Consider the following 12,428-nt stretch of genomic DNA (forward strand, 5'->3'; position numbering starts at 1 on the left):
CAAACAAAACATAAAGAAAAGTATAAGAAATTAAAAACATGGGAACTACTTCCTTTAGAAAAAACCGTCTTACCATTGCCAATTGCAAACTACATCAAAAAACACCAACGTTAGAAGGTACTTCCATGTACTTTATCTCAGCTTACCAACCTAACCTTTTTCAGCCCACATCTCATAAGAATTATCCAAATTCACTATTACCGACTTCATTTAAGATTAAATGTGTGCTCTCATCGAGGGATTAGCGATCACATGACACATGAAATCTTATCTATTCAGGTTTTTGACCACACATGCAATGTTACTCTGTTTTATTTCCTATTTATTTTCTCACTTTCTTCAATCGATTTCTCGCTACTATGTAAAGTATCAATTTTAATCCATTGAGTTTATTGGACAGACTTCCATGAGACACAAGCACTAATAGGAGTGACCACTAATAGGCCAATTCAGTGTTATGATCTTTATCCTTTATTTTTATATTCTTTCATTGAAGGAAAGAGAGAGGGAAACCACACTTACATAGACTAGTCTTTTCAAACCAGAACCAGGAATCCGATCCGGGGAATACCAAGCACCCAAGTTTTTTTTTTTTTTTTGATGAAGTTTCATATTTATTGATCAATCAAAAAACAAAAAGTTATATACATCTCAATCTAGCTATGTGTGTCCTCTATAAAGAATGCAAAGAATCAATAGCCTTCTAGGGGTTGAGCAGCAGCCACCGCTGTAAGAGACCAGCAAGCTTGTACGGGTGATGATACTTGAGAGAGAAAATTTGATTCCTCATTGCTTTATCAATCAGGCGACGCAACTGGTCCGAGTTCGTCCATACTTTTTAGTGACATCGGCCATTCCTCTCACGCCACAGGTGATAAACAACAGTCTGAAACGAAAGCTTTGCCAAAATGGCATCCATACCTTTGCGCCCCCCCATACGCTGCAGAGAAGCAAGTGTCTGCTCCCAATCCGGATTGATGTGTCTGCCCAATAAATTTCTAGCCAGTGATTCCCAAACTGTATATGAGTAAGGGCAAGCAAAAAATAGGTGATCTCTTGTTTCATCTGGTTCTCCACAAAGCACACACCCCTGCGCTAGACCCCAAGTTCTCATTCTATCACCAGTAGATAACATGTTTCTTATCGCGAGCCAAGTAATGAATGAGTATCTAGGCACAGCCTGTGTAAACCAAATCACATGACTCCAGCCGACTTTATCCCTTCGCAGCCTGATTTTCTCCCATGTAGCCGAAGCTGAGAATTCAGGTTTAAAATCATTTTCTCCATGCTTCCACAATACAACATCATCCCCTTTATCGCTAGTAGGCGCCTCTTTAGCTAAGATGCTCTCATAGAGATGGTGATACCGTCGGCTTCTCTTTCCCTGTATGATCCAATCCCCAAGAGCCACTGCTTCACTTACCATAGTGTGTCGCCGAACCCCAAGGTATGTAGTTCCCATTGCTCCAGTAATATCAATCAAGCGGTCGTTTCCCATCCAATTATCGAACCAGAAGTGTATACTCTTACCATTTCCAACCTTCATTCTAAGGAATTAATACGCCAGCTCCCGTAATTTCAGTAATTTCCGCCAAATCCACGAGCCTTTTGTATCATCCCTTAGGTCCCAAAAAGAGTTGTATCGCAACAAATAGTGCTTTATCCAGCAGACCCATAGTGAAGATGGCTGCGTGAATAAGCGCCAGATAAGCCTTAATGCAAAAATCTTTGAAGTGTCCCGAAACCTCCTGACTCCCAAACCCCCCTCCTCCTTGGGAACACACAGATCCTCCCAACTAAACTTTGCTTTGTGACTCTGTGTAGGTGATCCTGACCATAAGAAAGCATTGCACATGCTTTCTATTGTATCGAGACACTTGGCTGGTAAGATGAAAGCCGAGCTCCAAAAATTCACCGTACCTACAATCACAGTCTTGATCAGCTGTAACCTTCCCGCATAAGATAGACACTTGTTAGACCAACTGAGCATTTTTTTTCTGATCTTATCTATAAACGGCTCATAATCGTGACTGGTGAGCATCTTTGTAGTTAGCGGCATGCCCAGATACCGGATGGGCAGAGTACCAACTACAATTCCCAGATCAGAAGCGGCATTAAGGAGTGCCTGCAGATTGCTTCCCGAAACAAAAATCGAAGACTTAGCAACATTTATATGCAAACCCGACATTTGAGCAAACTTCTTCATAACCGCCAGAACACCTAACAGAGATGTAGCATTGCCTTCAGTGAATACGAGGATGTCATCAGCAAAGCTGAGGTGCGTGAGTTTTACTCCCTCACATTGAGGATGATACGCAAATTCCTTCGCCTCTGCCGCACCATTGAGTAGTTTGGACAGGATGTTGTTTAAAATGACATACATGTATGGTGACAAGGAACACCCTTGTCTGATGCCCCGAGCACTCGTGAAAAACCCTTCCAAGCTACCATTTACTGAGACTGAAAAAGCTGCTGTCGAAATGCAAAGTCTTATCCAATTGATAAATTGATAAGGCAGTCCCATTGCTTGCAGAACAGTTGTGATGAAGGACCACTTAACTGTATCAAAAGCATTGGCTATATCAAATTTAATCACACACTTCTCCTTACCAGCATTGCGATGATAGCCGTTTACCAGCTCAGATGCAAGCAGTACATTCTCCACAAGCAACCTCTCCTCGATGAAAGCACACTGGTTTTCCACTGCGTCCGGGAAGATGACCTGCAGCCTGTTGGCCAGAACCTTTGATATGACCTTATATATCAGATTACAGCAGGCTATGGGCCTGTATTCCTTCATTGTCTGAGCATTCTCAGTCTTTGGAATCAAGGTCAAGATAGTAGCATTAATCCCATTAGGCAAAAACCCAAATATGAAGAAGGATTGTATTGCGACGATAAAGTCTCTTCCTAGGATAGGCCATGCTGCCACGAAGAACTCTTTTGTGAACCCGTCCGGACCATAGACCTTGTCATTAGGCAGGGCAAGCAGAGCTTCATGAATCTCCTTTGCAGTAACAGGCCCCGCATGCACTGCAGCAGCCTCAGGAGGGCATCTATAAGTCAAAAGATCTTGGAGTTCCGAGACCGAAATATCTTCAATAGCTGGATCCTGGCTTTGGAGAAAACTCTGAAAGTGATGCACATCCTCCTTTTTAATGTCACGATGAGATGTCAAAACTTCCCCCTGCGCAGTAACTAGCCGGCGGATCATGTTTCTGCCTGAAAAATTTCACCCAAATTTTCTTAAAGAAATACACCCTCGTTATTGACCAAGAATCATTATACTTGAGTAATTTAATTAAATACTGAACTCTAATATTTGAGTTTTTGGGATGAAATACGAAAGATATTCAAGATAAATAATTCGTCTCTAAGAAATGAGATAAAAAGATGTATAAATTATTTTTTAGTGCATTTAAAGCTTGATTTTAGTTGTTAATGGTTGTCGTGTTAAAAAAATGTTGTTAATGGTGCTTATGATATTAAAACAATGAATTTAATTTCGTAATAAGTGATGAAAGTGAGGATATTTGAGTAAAACTTAACATATTTTCAAAAATAATAAAATAATAAGTAATGGCATTTTTGTGATTAGTTGAACTTTTCTGGTGAATATGGCAAAACAAAAATTCAATAGAGGTTAATTTTGTGTTTGACCACAAATTTTAAGTCATTTCTGAAAGAAGCCATATAATATTTGATTAACTAATTCGGCGCTAGATCTGGGGAAACCATATGCAATAAGTTAGCGCAATGCCAATATCCTTGATTTAGATAAATTAGGTATTGTATTTTCTATAGTTTTAAAATCATTCTTGCACATTTGGGTATTACAATTTTCTACAATGTAAATATTTCACTTACTTTTGGTTATTCAATAACATTTCTATTGGTAAAAAAAATATTAAACCAAATATATTTTATTATAAAACTACCATTTTATATATATATTCACAAACAACATAATTGCATTTTATTTATTATTCCATAAAATCTTTAGATGAAGAAACAAAGGACAATTTGATCATATATGATACAAGGTAATGATGTTCATATATTAATTATTGGGTTTCTGACTGGTTAAGACTTTTGCCATTGAACTAGACGAGCAATCCTCCAACGAGCAAGCCTCCATCGCTTCAATAAGCTTATTTTTCTTTCCACATGAGCATTCGTCCCTTAAGCAAGCCTCAATTGCTTCTATCAGCTTATTGTTCGTCTCAATACAATCATCTAAGATCTTTATTTGATAGTCAAGCAATTTTTTTATATTTAAATGTCGGATTCCTTCAAGTACTTGGAGGCGCAAAACAATTTTGTTTTCATCTAGGCATTTTATTAAATTTTCAAGCAAATCCTAAATTTCACAAAATATAATTAACGTTAGTAGAAAGAGCAAAGTTCATAAGCGTACGAATTGTGTAAATAAATTCTCACCCTCACATGCTCTTCATCTTCTTTTGATTCTTCCTTCATAAGAATGAGTTCACCAATAATATCAAAAAATTTTAAATTTATGGAAGCCATTCTTTTCTTTAATGAATCCAAATGCTGAAAGATCTTTAAAATTTTGTCTTCAGTTATTTATCATTCTGGCACATATATAGATTGATAAATCAAGTCAGTCAACAACATTAAATAACATATCTTTATATTGATGCCATTGGTCAAATATTCTTAATTTGAACATATTTACCAATATATAATACCATAAATGTTCCAATTTGGAATATGAAATAACAATTTTATTGAAAATCTATTATATTGTCATGTATCGTGTAATAAAAATAAATTTCCTTTATTAATTTAGTTTTAATTTTTTTATGAAACAAAATTGAAGTCACAAAGATTTTGACATTTTGCTAAAAATATTTTTAATAATTTGTTTTCTTGTTATATTTAAGTTTTTGTAAAAAATCTGATATAAAAACAATTTATTACATTCTTTTGATTTCACATAATTATTAATGGGGGTGATTGGTTGAGGTTTAACTGTAGAAAATTTACTTTAGAATTAGGCTGTAGGATTTTTTGATTTATCTTTAAGGGATGTAGCTTTTTAACTTACTGCAGCTAAAAAGATGGAGCTTTAAAAAATAATATTTTTACAACAATTTTTTATGTATTTTTGGCTGTAACTTTATTTTTTTGGTTGTACCTTTAAAAACTAATATAAAACATGATTGATAGTATTTGAGGGTGTAGATGAAAATTAAAGCTAAAGTCACCACCTACAGCCCAAATATAATTTTTTTAATTAAATATAAATATATCTTGGAAGCTTTAGCTGTATCAATTTTAGTACGACATCCCAAATTTTAGGAACGTTCTCTAAATATCAGTAGAATAAATTAAATAATATTTAAAAAGTTTAAATAAAATTATCATATATTTGAATATCAATAAAAAAAGAACATAAAATAAATGTTCTTTTTAATGCAGACTCGTTGAATTATTCAATGATGTGAAAGACAAAGCTAAAATCAACCCCTATAAAAGCACTCACCGATAAGTGATATAAAAGTCTGCTTAGAAGAGCAATGAAACAACATATAATCTTAGGAGAATAACCCAATCATAATTCTATTTCTTGCCGGGATCAAAATTAATGGTAGCTTTACTTCAGGTCATAACTTCTTTACTCAAATGATATTGTAACCATGAGGAGGTATGCCTAGAAATTTATAGTTGAACCGGTGATTTCGAGTAACTAACTACACAAAATCTCTATATCAGCATGATTCTGTGTCTGCAACATTCGGTCCAATAATAAAAGATGGGTTTTATTGGGGCATACCTGAATGTCCTCCTCTCGTTCCAAAATTGAGGGTACACCATAGACATATGCTCATGGTCTCTCATCTCCTTCATATGCTGATATCAGCGCAAACTTGACTTAAGATGAATCTCTTGTTTAATTCTTGTGCCAAGGAAATCAAGGAACGCAGCGAAAACACAAGTGAAATTCATCTAACCTACAACAATACTATAAAAACTATCTGATAACTTAACAATGGGGGAGGCAGAACAATTCTAAGAACCGCACCAAAGTAATACAAAACAACGATCAAGCTTGAATAACGCAAAAATAAAACCAAAAATAGGCCAATAAAGGGAGAAATAAACCAACTATGGAGCCACAAAGAAGATAACTATACTCCACAAGTTTCAAGCAAAACACACACGAGAAAAAGCTAGACTTAGCAAGAGGAGGCGGAGCGGCACAACACCAACCACACCACCAAACAATCTCTCCCAGCCAATAAAAGCACATGGGAGGCCTGAGATGAGGGAACATATAAGAGCACAACCTGGATAGAACACATCAACGAAGACTAGCATCATCTCAGTGAAACTGTCAAAAATGCGAAAATAAGCAAAACCATAAAAATAATGCAAGATAAGGCTAAAAGCTCACGACAAAGCCATGTAATTGTTAAGGTAGATGAGCTTTCAACCTAAAACCAATTGGTTATAAGTGAATTAGCTTATTTATATTATTTATTACTAAGTATCCCTTCCAACTACTGATGTGTGAGACTTAGTCTCTGATACATCCACTCGAAATGATGGCTTTTGAGCGTCAATATCGAAATTTTCAGGAAAGGATTTATGGGCCAACTTTGGGCCAGATCGATGTGGATCGGGTTTGATTGCGTTGATCGGGCTTTGATACCATGTTAAGTTAGGTGGGCTTTCAACCTAAAACAAATTAGAAATATGTGGATTAGCCCATCAATCTTAAATATTATTTAAGATCCGTTCCAACTACCAATATGGGAGACCTAGTCTCTAATATGCTCAATCAAGATGATGACTTTTTAAGCGTCGATCTCGGAATGTTGAAAAAATGATCAATGGGCCAACTTTGGGTTGGATCGATGAGGATCGAGTTGGATTGCATGGATCAGGCTATGATACCATGTTAATATAAATGAGTTTCCAACCTAAAAGCAATTGGTGATAAGTGGATTGACACATCTATCTTATACATTACTAAGGATCCCTACCAACTACCGATGTGGGAGACTTTAGTCTCTAATATTGTTAAGTTAGATGTGCTTCCAACCTAAAACCAATTTGTGATAATTAGATTAGTCTTATATATTAATTAGAATCCCTTCCAACTACCAATGTGGTGACTTTGTCTCTAATAGTATCAAGGCAGGATGGAAACAAAATGAAAGAGATGACTAACCAACACACCTTTGACCAGCCATTGACAATTTGTAGAAACTCATGTTTCTTCCCCTTAGCTAGGTTTTGGATCCTCAGAATAATTGCCTCTGGAGATCATTAGTGGCCACCAGATCCATAACAGAAAGACCATCAATAATGTCTAAACTCCGAAAAACTCCATGGAAAACACATGAGCTAAATAAAAACAAAGTAAAAGAAGAAAGTAGACCCTCTCCGGTGCCATTGAGGAGTGACATACACTGAGAGCGCGGAGAATGACTGATAAGACACTATTAGAGAGAATAGGACGAACTATGACTAGTAAACATAGTTACGTTGAACATAAAGTAAATCATATAGAAAAAACATCTACCGAGTGACAATTCTAATATTCAAAATATAGTATTTGACTGTTCGACCATTAGAACCATAAACTTACATGCAAATAAAGAGAATTAACATGAGAACGTTTTTATTTGGTAAGGAAACTTGGTAGGTGAACCAACACAATCTAAATAACACATGATAGCATCCAAATTATTAGAAAGTTCTTACTAGTAAATTTATTGATTACAGTGATGTTTTTGATATACAAAAAAAGTTTCAGGACTAAATTATAGTTACGTAAAGGATACTGTTGGTGCTAATCTAGTTATAGTTACCCAAATAAATAAATCTTTGTTACTTCCTGTGGCATATTGATATTTTTTTTGTATGTCTGTAAAGACACTTTCCCCGCATAAAATATTGAAGACTCAAGCAGCAACAACAAAACTCTTCTTCCTCTCATCATATTTTCCCTAATCCGATCAGATATCCCTGCATTAAGTGGATCATGTCATTAATAGATTCAAATTCAGAACTCTATGACATAAAAGGGAGTTGTGTAAAGACATTGAGATAAAATTTGTGTACATGTCTTAATTTTAAGATGAATTTAATCCCATACTTATCAGATTTGTGCTTTTTGGGAAAATCACAAAGGAAGGTTACCAAAATAAGATAGAAAGCCATTGAATGCAAGGGGTATTCTTTCCTTAATGCGGATGCCGAGATTCTACCACAATGCTTATGGGGGTTCTATAGTAGTTCTTCAGCCTAGAGGATAGATATCTACCAATAATATTATACTAGGAATAGAAATAATAACTATGAACCTAAACCAATTTCATGCCAAGATCACACCCTTTTCCATCTCACCAAACCCATTACAGTATATGCCTTTTGTATTGTTCCATTCAAACTTCAAAGCATTACATTCAGCATAAAATTTGACCAGAAACTAATAGATGTAATAGTGAATCAAACCGCAATGGGGTTGGTTTGACATGCATACATGATGGATAAAAAATATGGTAAACAAATGTCTCAGGATAAATAGCAAATCTTTTGAACATCAAGAACACGAGCCATGACATTATGACTCTATGCAACTTACAGTTCATCAACTCCATCTCTCCTTAATAACGAGTCTAATATTCGAAGCTACTCACACTCAATGGAGAGATCACCACGATTACACAGAAACAATCTAACAACTACAGTGAAAAAGTTATATTGCATCTTCACGTTTATTTACCTCAACGGATTCTCTCTCTAGATAATTGGCGTCATTTTCTTAGATGTTTGTTCCTTCTCGATTTGCGCTCATGTAGAAGAAGCTGAAACAAATACTAAAATTAATATTGGGCCTTCTCATTATCATGGGCTCTTGTGTACTGTAACCCCGATATATTTGGATGAAGTAGATTGCGTCAAGTTAGTTACTGTTCAGTGTACATTTGACTGATTCTAAGATAGTTGTAGGCTGATGGTAATCATATCAACAATCAGCTAATCTACTTATACTCTCTACCATCGGTTATTTTTTTGATTCTTACGATAAAACTTACACATGTATATTGATATTTGTTTCGTTAAGATCTTCTCATAGAGTCTTCATGTTTGGGTAATTGGACCTTGCTAGACATGTCCAAGTTTCCATGTCTCAGCAGAGCAAAATTTCGTTCCAACTAATAAATAGTTTTTACATTTTGCTGAAACGAATTAATGCTTAAAGATATACTACTCCAATTATCCACAACTTCCTTAGTAGAGAACATTATCCTACTCGATAAGTTTACAAAACTCTCTAACATCAACTTCAATTGGTTAAGAGTATTTTGCTCATTTAAGTTCGTTCAGATATTTAATTGTAAACTTTCAGTGCATTAAACAACCTATGAGTAAGGAATCATGTGATCATTCCAATTCAAGCATAAGAACAACTTAGATGAAAAAATGGATAGATATTTTCTGTTTTAAAAAATCACAATCATCAATCTATGAGTTCCTTTAAAACCCTTAACCTAACTAATGCTACTCATGCATGTAAATAAAAACACAGAAAAATGATGAATAATTCATAATGTATTTAGAAATCAAAAACAAGGGTTCATAAATCTTTTCCAAAGGTCCATATTCGTGTCCCCAAATATCCGAAACCAATAATAAGGTTGATGAAAAATAAAGGTAGCCCTATAAATGACTGAAAATAAAAGATATATGTCTAATTTATTCTTGATAAAATTGGAGGCTAAAATTAACTAAAAATAAGGACAACCAATTTTTTTCTTTTTTCTTGAATTGAACCAGGAGATAGACCAGTCATCCGTCAAATGCGAAAACCATTCAATATAACCGATGGATCGATCTCAGACTGGTGTAAGTGAGAATCTAACTCAGTTAAATATCTTGTATCAAATAATACAGTGGGAAGTCTTCCATCAAAAGCTAAACTTCGTATGCATATACAAAATTCTGCATCTTTAACAGCTCATTTGCACTCAATTCGACATCTTCTCCTCCAAGTGGACCTAAGACCTGAAAATGTTTGATAAAAGAGTAAAACACTACAAGAAATTGTGTATTTAGCCACGAAAAATATGGTGGCTATCGACTAATTTTCGTGGCTATTTAACACTTAGCCACAAATCGCCACAGAAAAAATTCGTTGACTATGAGCTTGTGGCAATCGAATAAGTGTTGCTATTTGTTGCTCTACTTCTACGACTTAGCCACAAACGATTTTTGTAGCTACTAGCTACAAATAGCGCTAACTCAAGTTTGTTGCTCTTTTCGCTACAAAAAGCCATATTCTAAACCGTTTAAAATTTTCTACAATCAGCCACAAAACTAAATTGTTGCCATTATTATAAAATTTAATTAAAATGCATTTTTTCTATAATCAAATTAATTAATTAATTAATAACAATTACAATAAATACTAAAACCAAATCAATTATTTTATTTTCTTTTATTTCCAATAATATTTTCAATATGGTTTACAAATTAAAACTGGTTCATAAATAATAAACTGGTTTTGAAAACCTAATAAAAACCTAAATCTAAACTGGTGCACGGTATCTCTTTGCTCCTGGTCTCTTGGCTATATCAAACTTGACCGGAGGTTCGATTTGCCTACGTACCACTCATCCTTATACCCAAACTTAAATCTCCTTCGAGACTTGTTACTTCCTCGTCACTGATATCAATCAATTATGTCTCTTCTTTGCTACTTGCATTGCGACTTCAGGAACAAGTATGGCTCCTCCTAAGATCGCCCTATATTAGTGTTGTAAATCAAAATAATCAAGCTAATCGGTAGCCTAAAGGTACTTATGTGCAGAATGAGTTAGGAGAATATACCTACCTATAGCATTACTTCGTGTTTGGCCATCTTCTCTACCATCATATCATTGCCAAAGTACCAAGCTTTAGAGTTAATAAGCAGAAAAGGGATAATCAAGTAATCAGTTACTAGTTATTGCATATTTTGATTTTTTGATCTTACCAAATGCAGTGACATTATAAGTATTAAACACAGGGATGCCACCGCAATCTCCAGCATCATTTGAATTTCCTTAGAGCCAGAGAACTGTACAAGTGACCCCTGCTACTTGGATTCGTATATCATGTCCTTGCACGAAGATAGAAACAAAGAGTTTGGTAAGTATGTGAGAACAAATAGAAAACAAAGACAGTCTGGAACACACATACTGCTTAGACAGCTTCTTCAAAGTTTTCTCCTTGATATCAAGCAGTACACAAAACTTCGTCGTTTGCAGAAACCTATGACAATGGAAACACAAAGTGAGTAAAGGATTCATCTTTTTATCTAATCACTCGTCAAATCACAAATCAAGTACCATTCAGAATGAAATAAAAGCAAGGGTTTCAGGTTCTCTTGTTGCGCTAAGAACCAAACAAGATTTTCATTTAAACCTCAATTTCACTAATCTAAATGTGAGATAGAAACAAAACTCACAGAGACAGAACCTAACCCAAGAAGCGCATAAATTACAATCGGATCGTGAGCTATGGAACTGAGGCATGAAAGAAGCGATTTTAAGATTGACGCCTAGGAGATTCATCTGCAATCCAAATCAAATTTGAGTCGAAGGCAAGAAACAAAAGGGTGAATCAGTTCAGAAGAGTGAATGAAAGAGAGAGACAGCTAACCTTAAACACGAATTAGGAAGCAACAGCTATATTAGAAGGTTGAAGAGAGAAGATTGAGAAAAGATACAGAGGAGGCTGAAGAAACAAAGGGAGAATTGAAGATAAGTAAAAAAGATTTTTTGTATTTCTATACTTAAATAAATTTTGTGGTTTCGTTTCAAACAGAAAATAATTTGTTTGCCCCGGAAATGCTTTAGCCGGGAAAATGAGAAAAAGGCAAAGCGGGAATGGAAATTTTTGTGTTAAATTTCTGAATTATTATATAGCCACAACATAATATGCAGTTATTTGTAGCTATATTGAATTTGATATATTATCATTTTAATCAATACTAAATTAAATTATTACTATAAAGGTTAAGATATAATACTCTAGCTAAACATTGCTTACTCTAAACCTCGACAAATTAATCTATGAAAAGTGAATAAGATATAATACTGTCATTGTAATTCTACACTTATCGAAGTATAAGTAAGAGGGATATCTCTGCTGAAAACACAAATTATAAGTGTTGTACTCAAATAAACATATACTCTAAATACATACATTGCTCATGTCATACAGGTGAGTGACCAATAGAAACTAGTATTCTTTTATCTTTTTTGACGCTCCTAATTTCTTTTATATGCATTTAAAAGATTATATAGATATTGTATTTAGTTTTATTTTAATTGTAAAACATCTTAAGTATTATTTGTAAAGCCATTTTATGTTTTTAATTCAATTTTTAGCGCAATGCCAATATC

The 12,428-nt window shown here is 34.6% G+C and overlaps 1 long non-coding RNA gene across 4 annotated transcripts; it reads right to left on the bottom strand.

Moving 5' to 3' along the window:
* Nucleotides 1-10,497: 10,497 nt before the first annotated feature.
* On the bottom strand, nucleotides 10,498-11,871 carry LOC106320436. Of its 4 annotated transcripts, none has more exons than XR_001265843.1 (6): nucleotides 11,683-11,868; nucleotides 11,489-11,594; nucleotides 11,221-11,292; nucleotides 11,015-11,140; nucleotides 10,874-10,905; nucleotides 10,498-10,785 (listed from the first exon to the last, which is right to left on the bottom strand). It is a non-coding gene; the product is annotated as an uncharacterized LOC106320436 (long non-coding RNA). The 4 variants fall into 4 exon arrangements; XR_001265841.1 differs by having other exon boundaries at nucleotides 11,505-11,594; nucleotides 11,683-11,862; XR_001265842.1 differs by having other exon boundaries at nucleotides 11,015-11,292; nucleotides 11,683-11,871.
* Between the last annotated feature and the right edge of the window lie 557 nt (nucleotides 11,872-12,428).

This window comes from Brassica oleracea, unplaced genomic scaffold (assembly GCF_000695525.1).
Source record: "Brassica oleracea var. oleracea cultivar TO1000 unplaced genomic scaffold, BOL UnpScaffold00923, whole genome shotgun sequence".
Lineage (NCBI taxonomy): Eukaryota > Viridiplantae > Streptophyta > Magnoliopsida > Brassicales > Brassicaceae > Brassica > Brassica oleracea.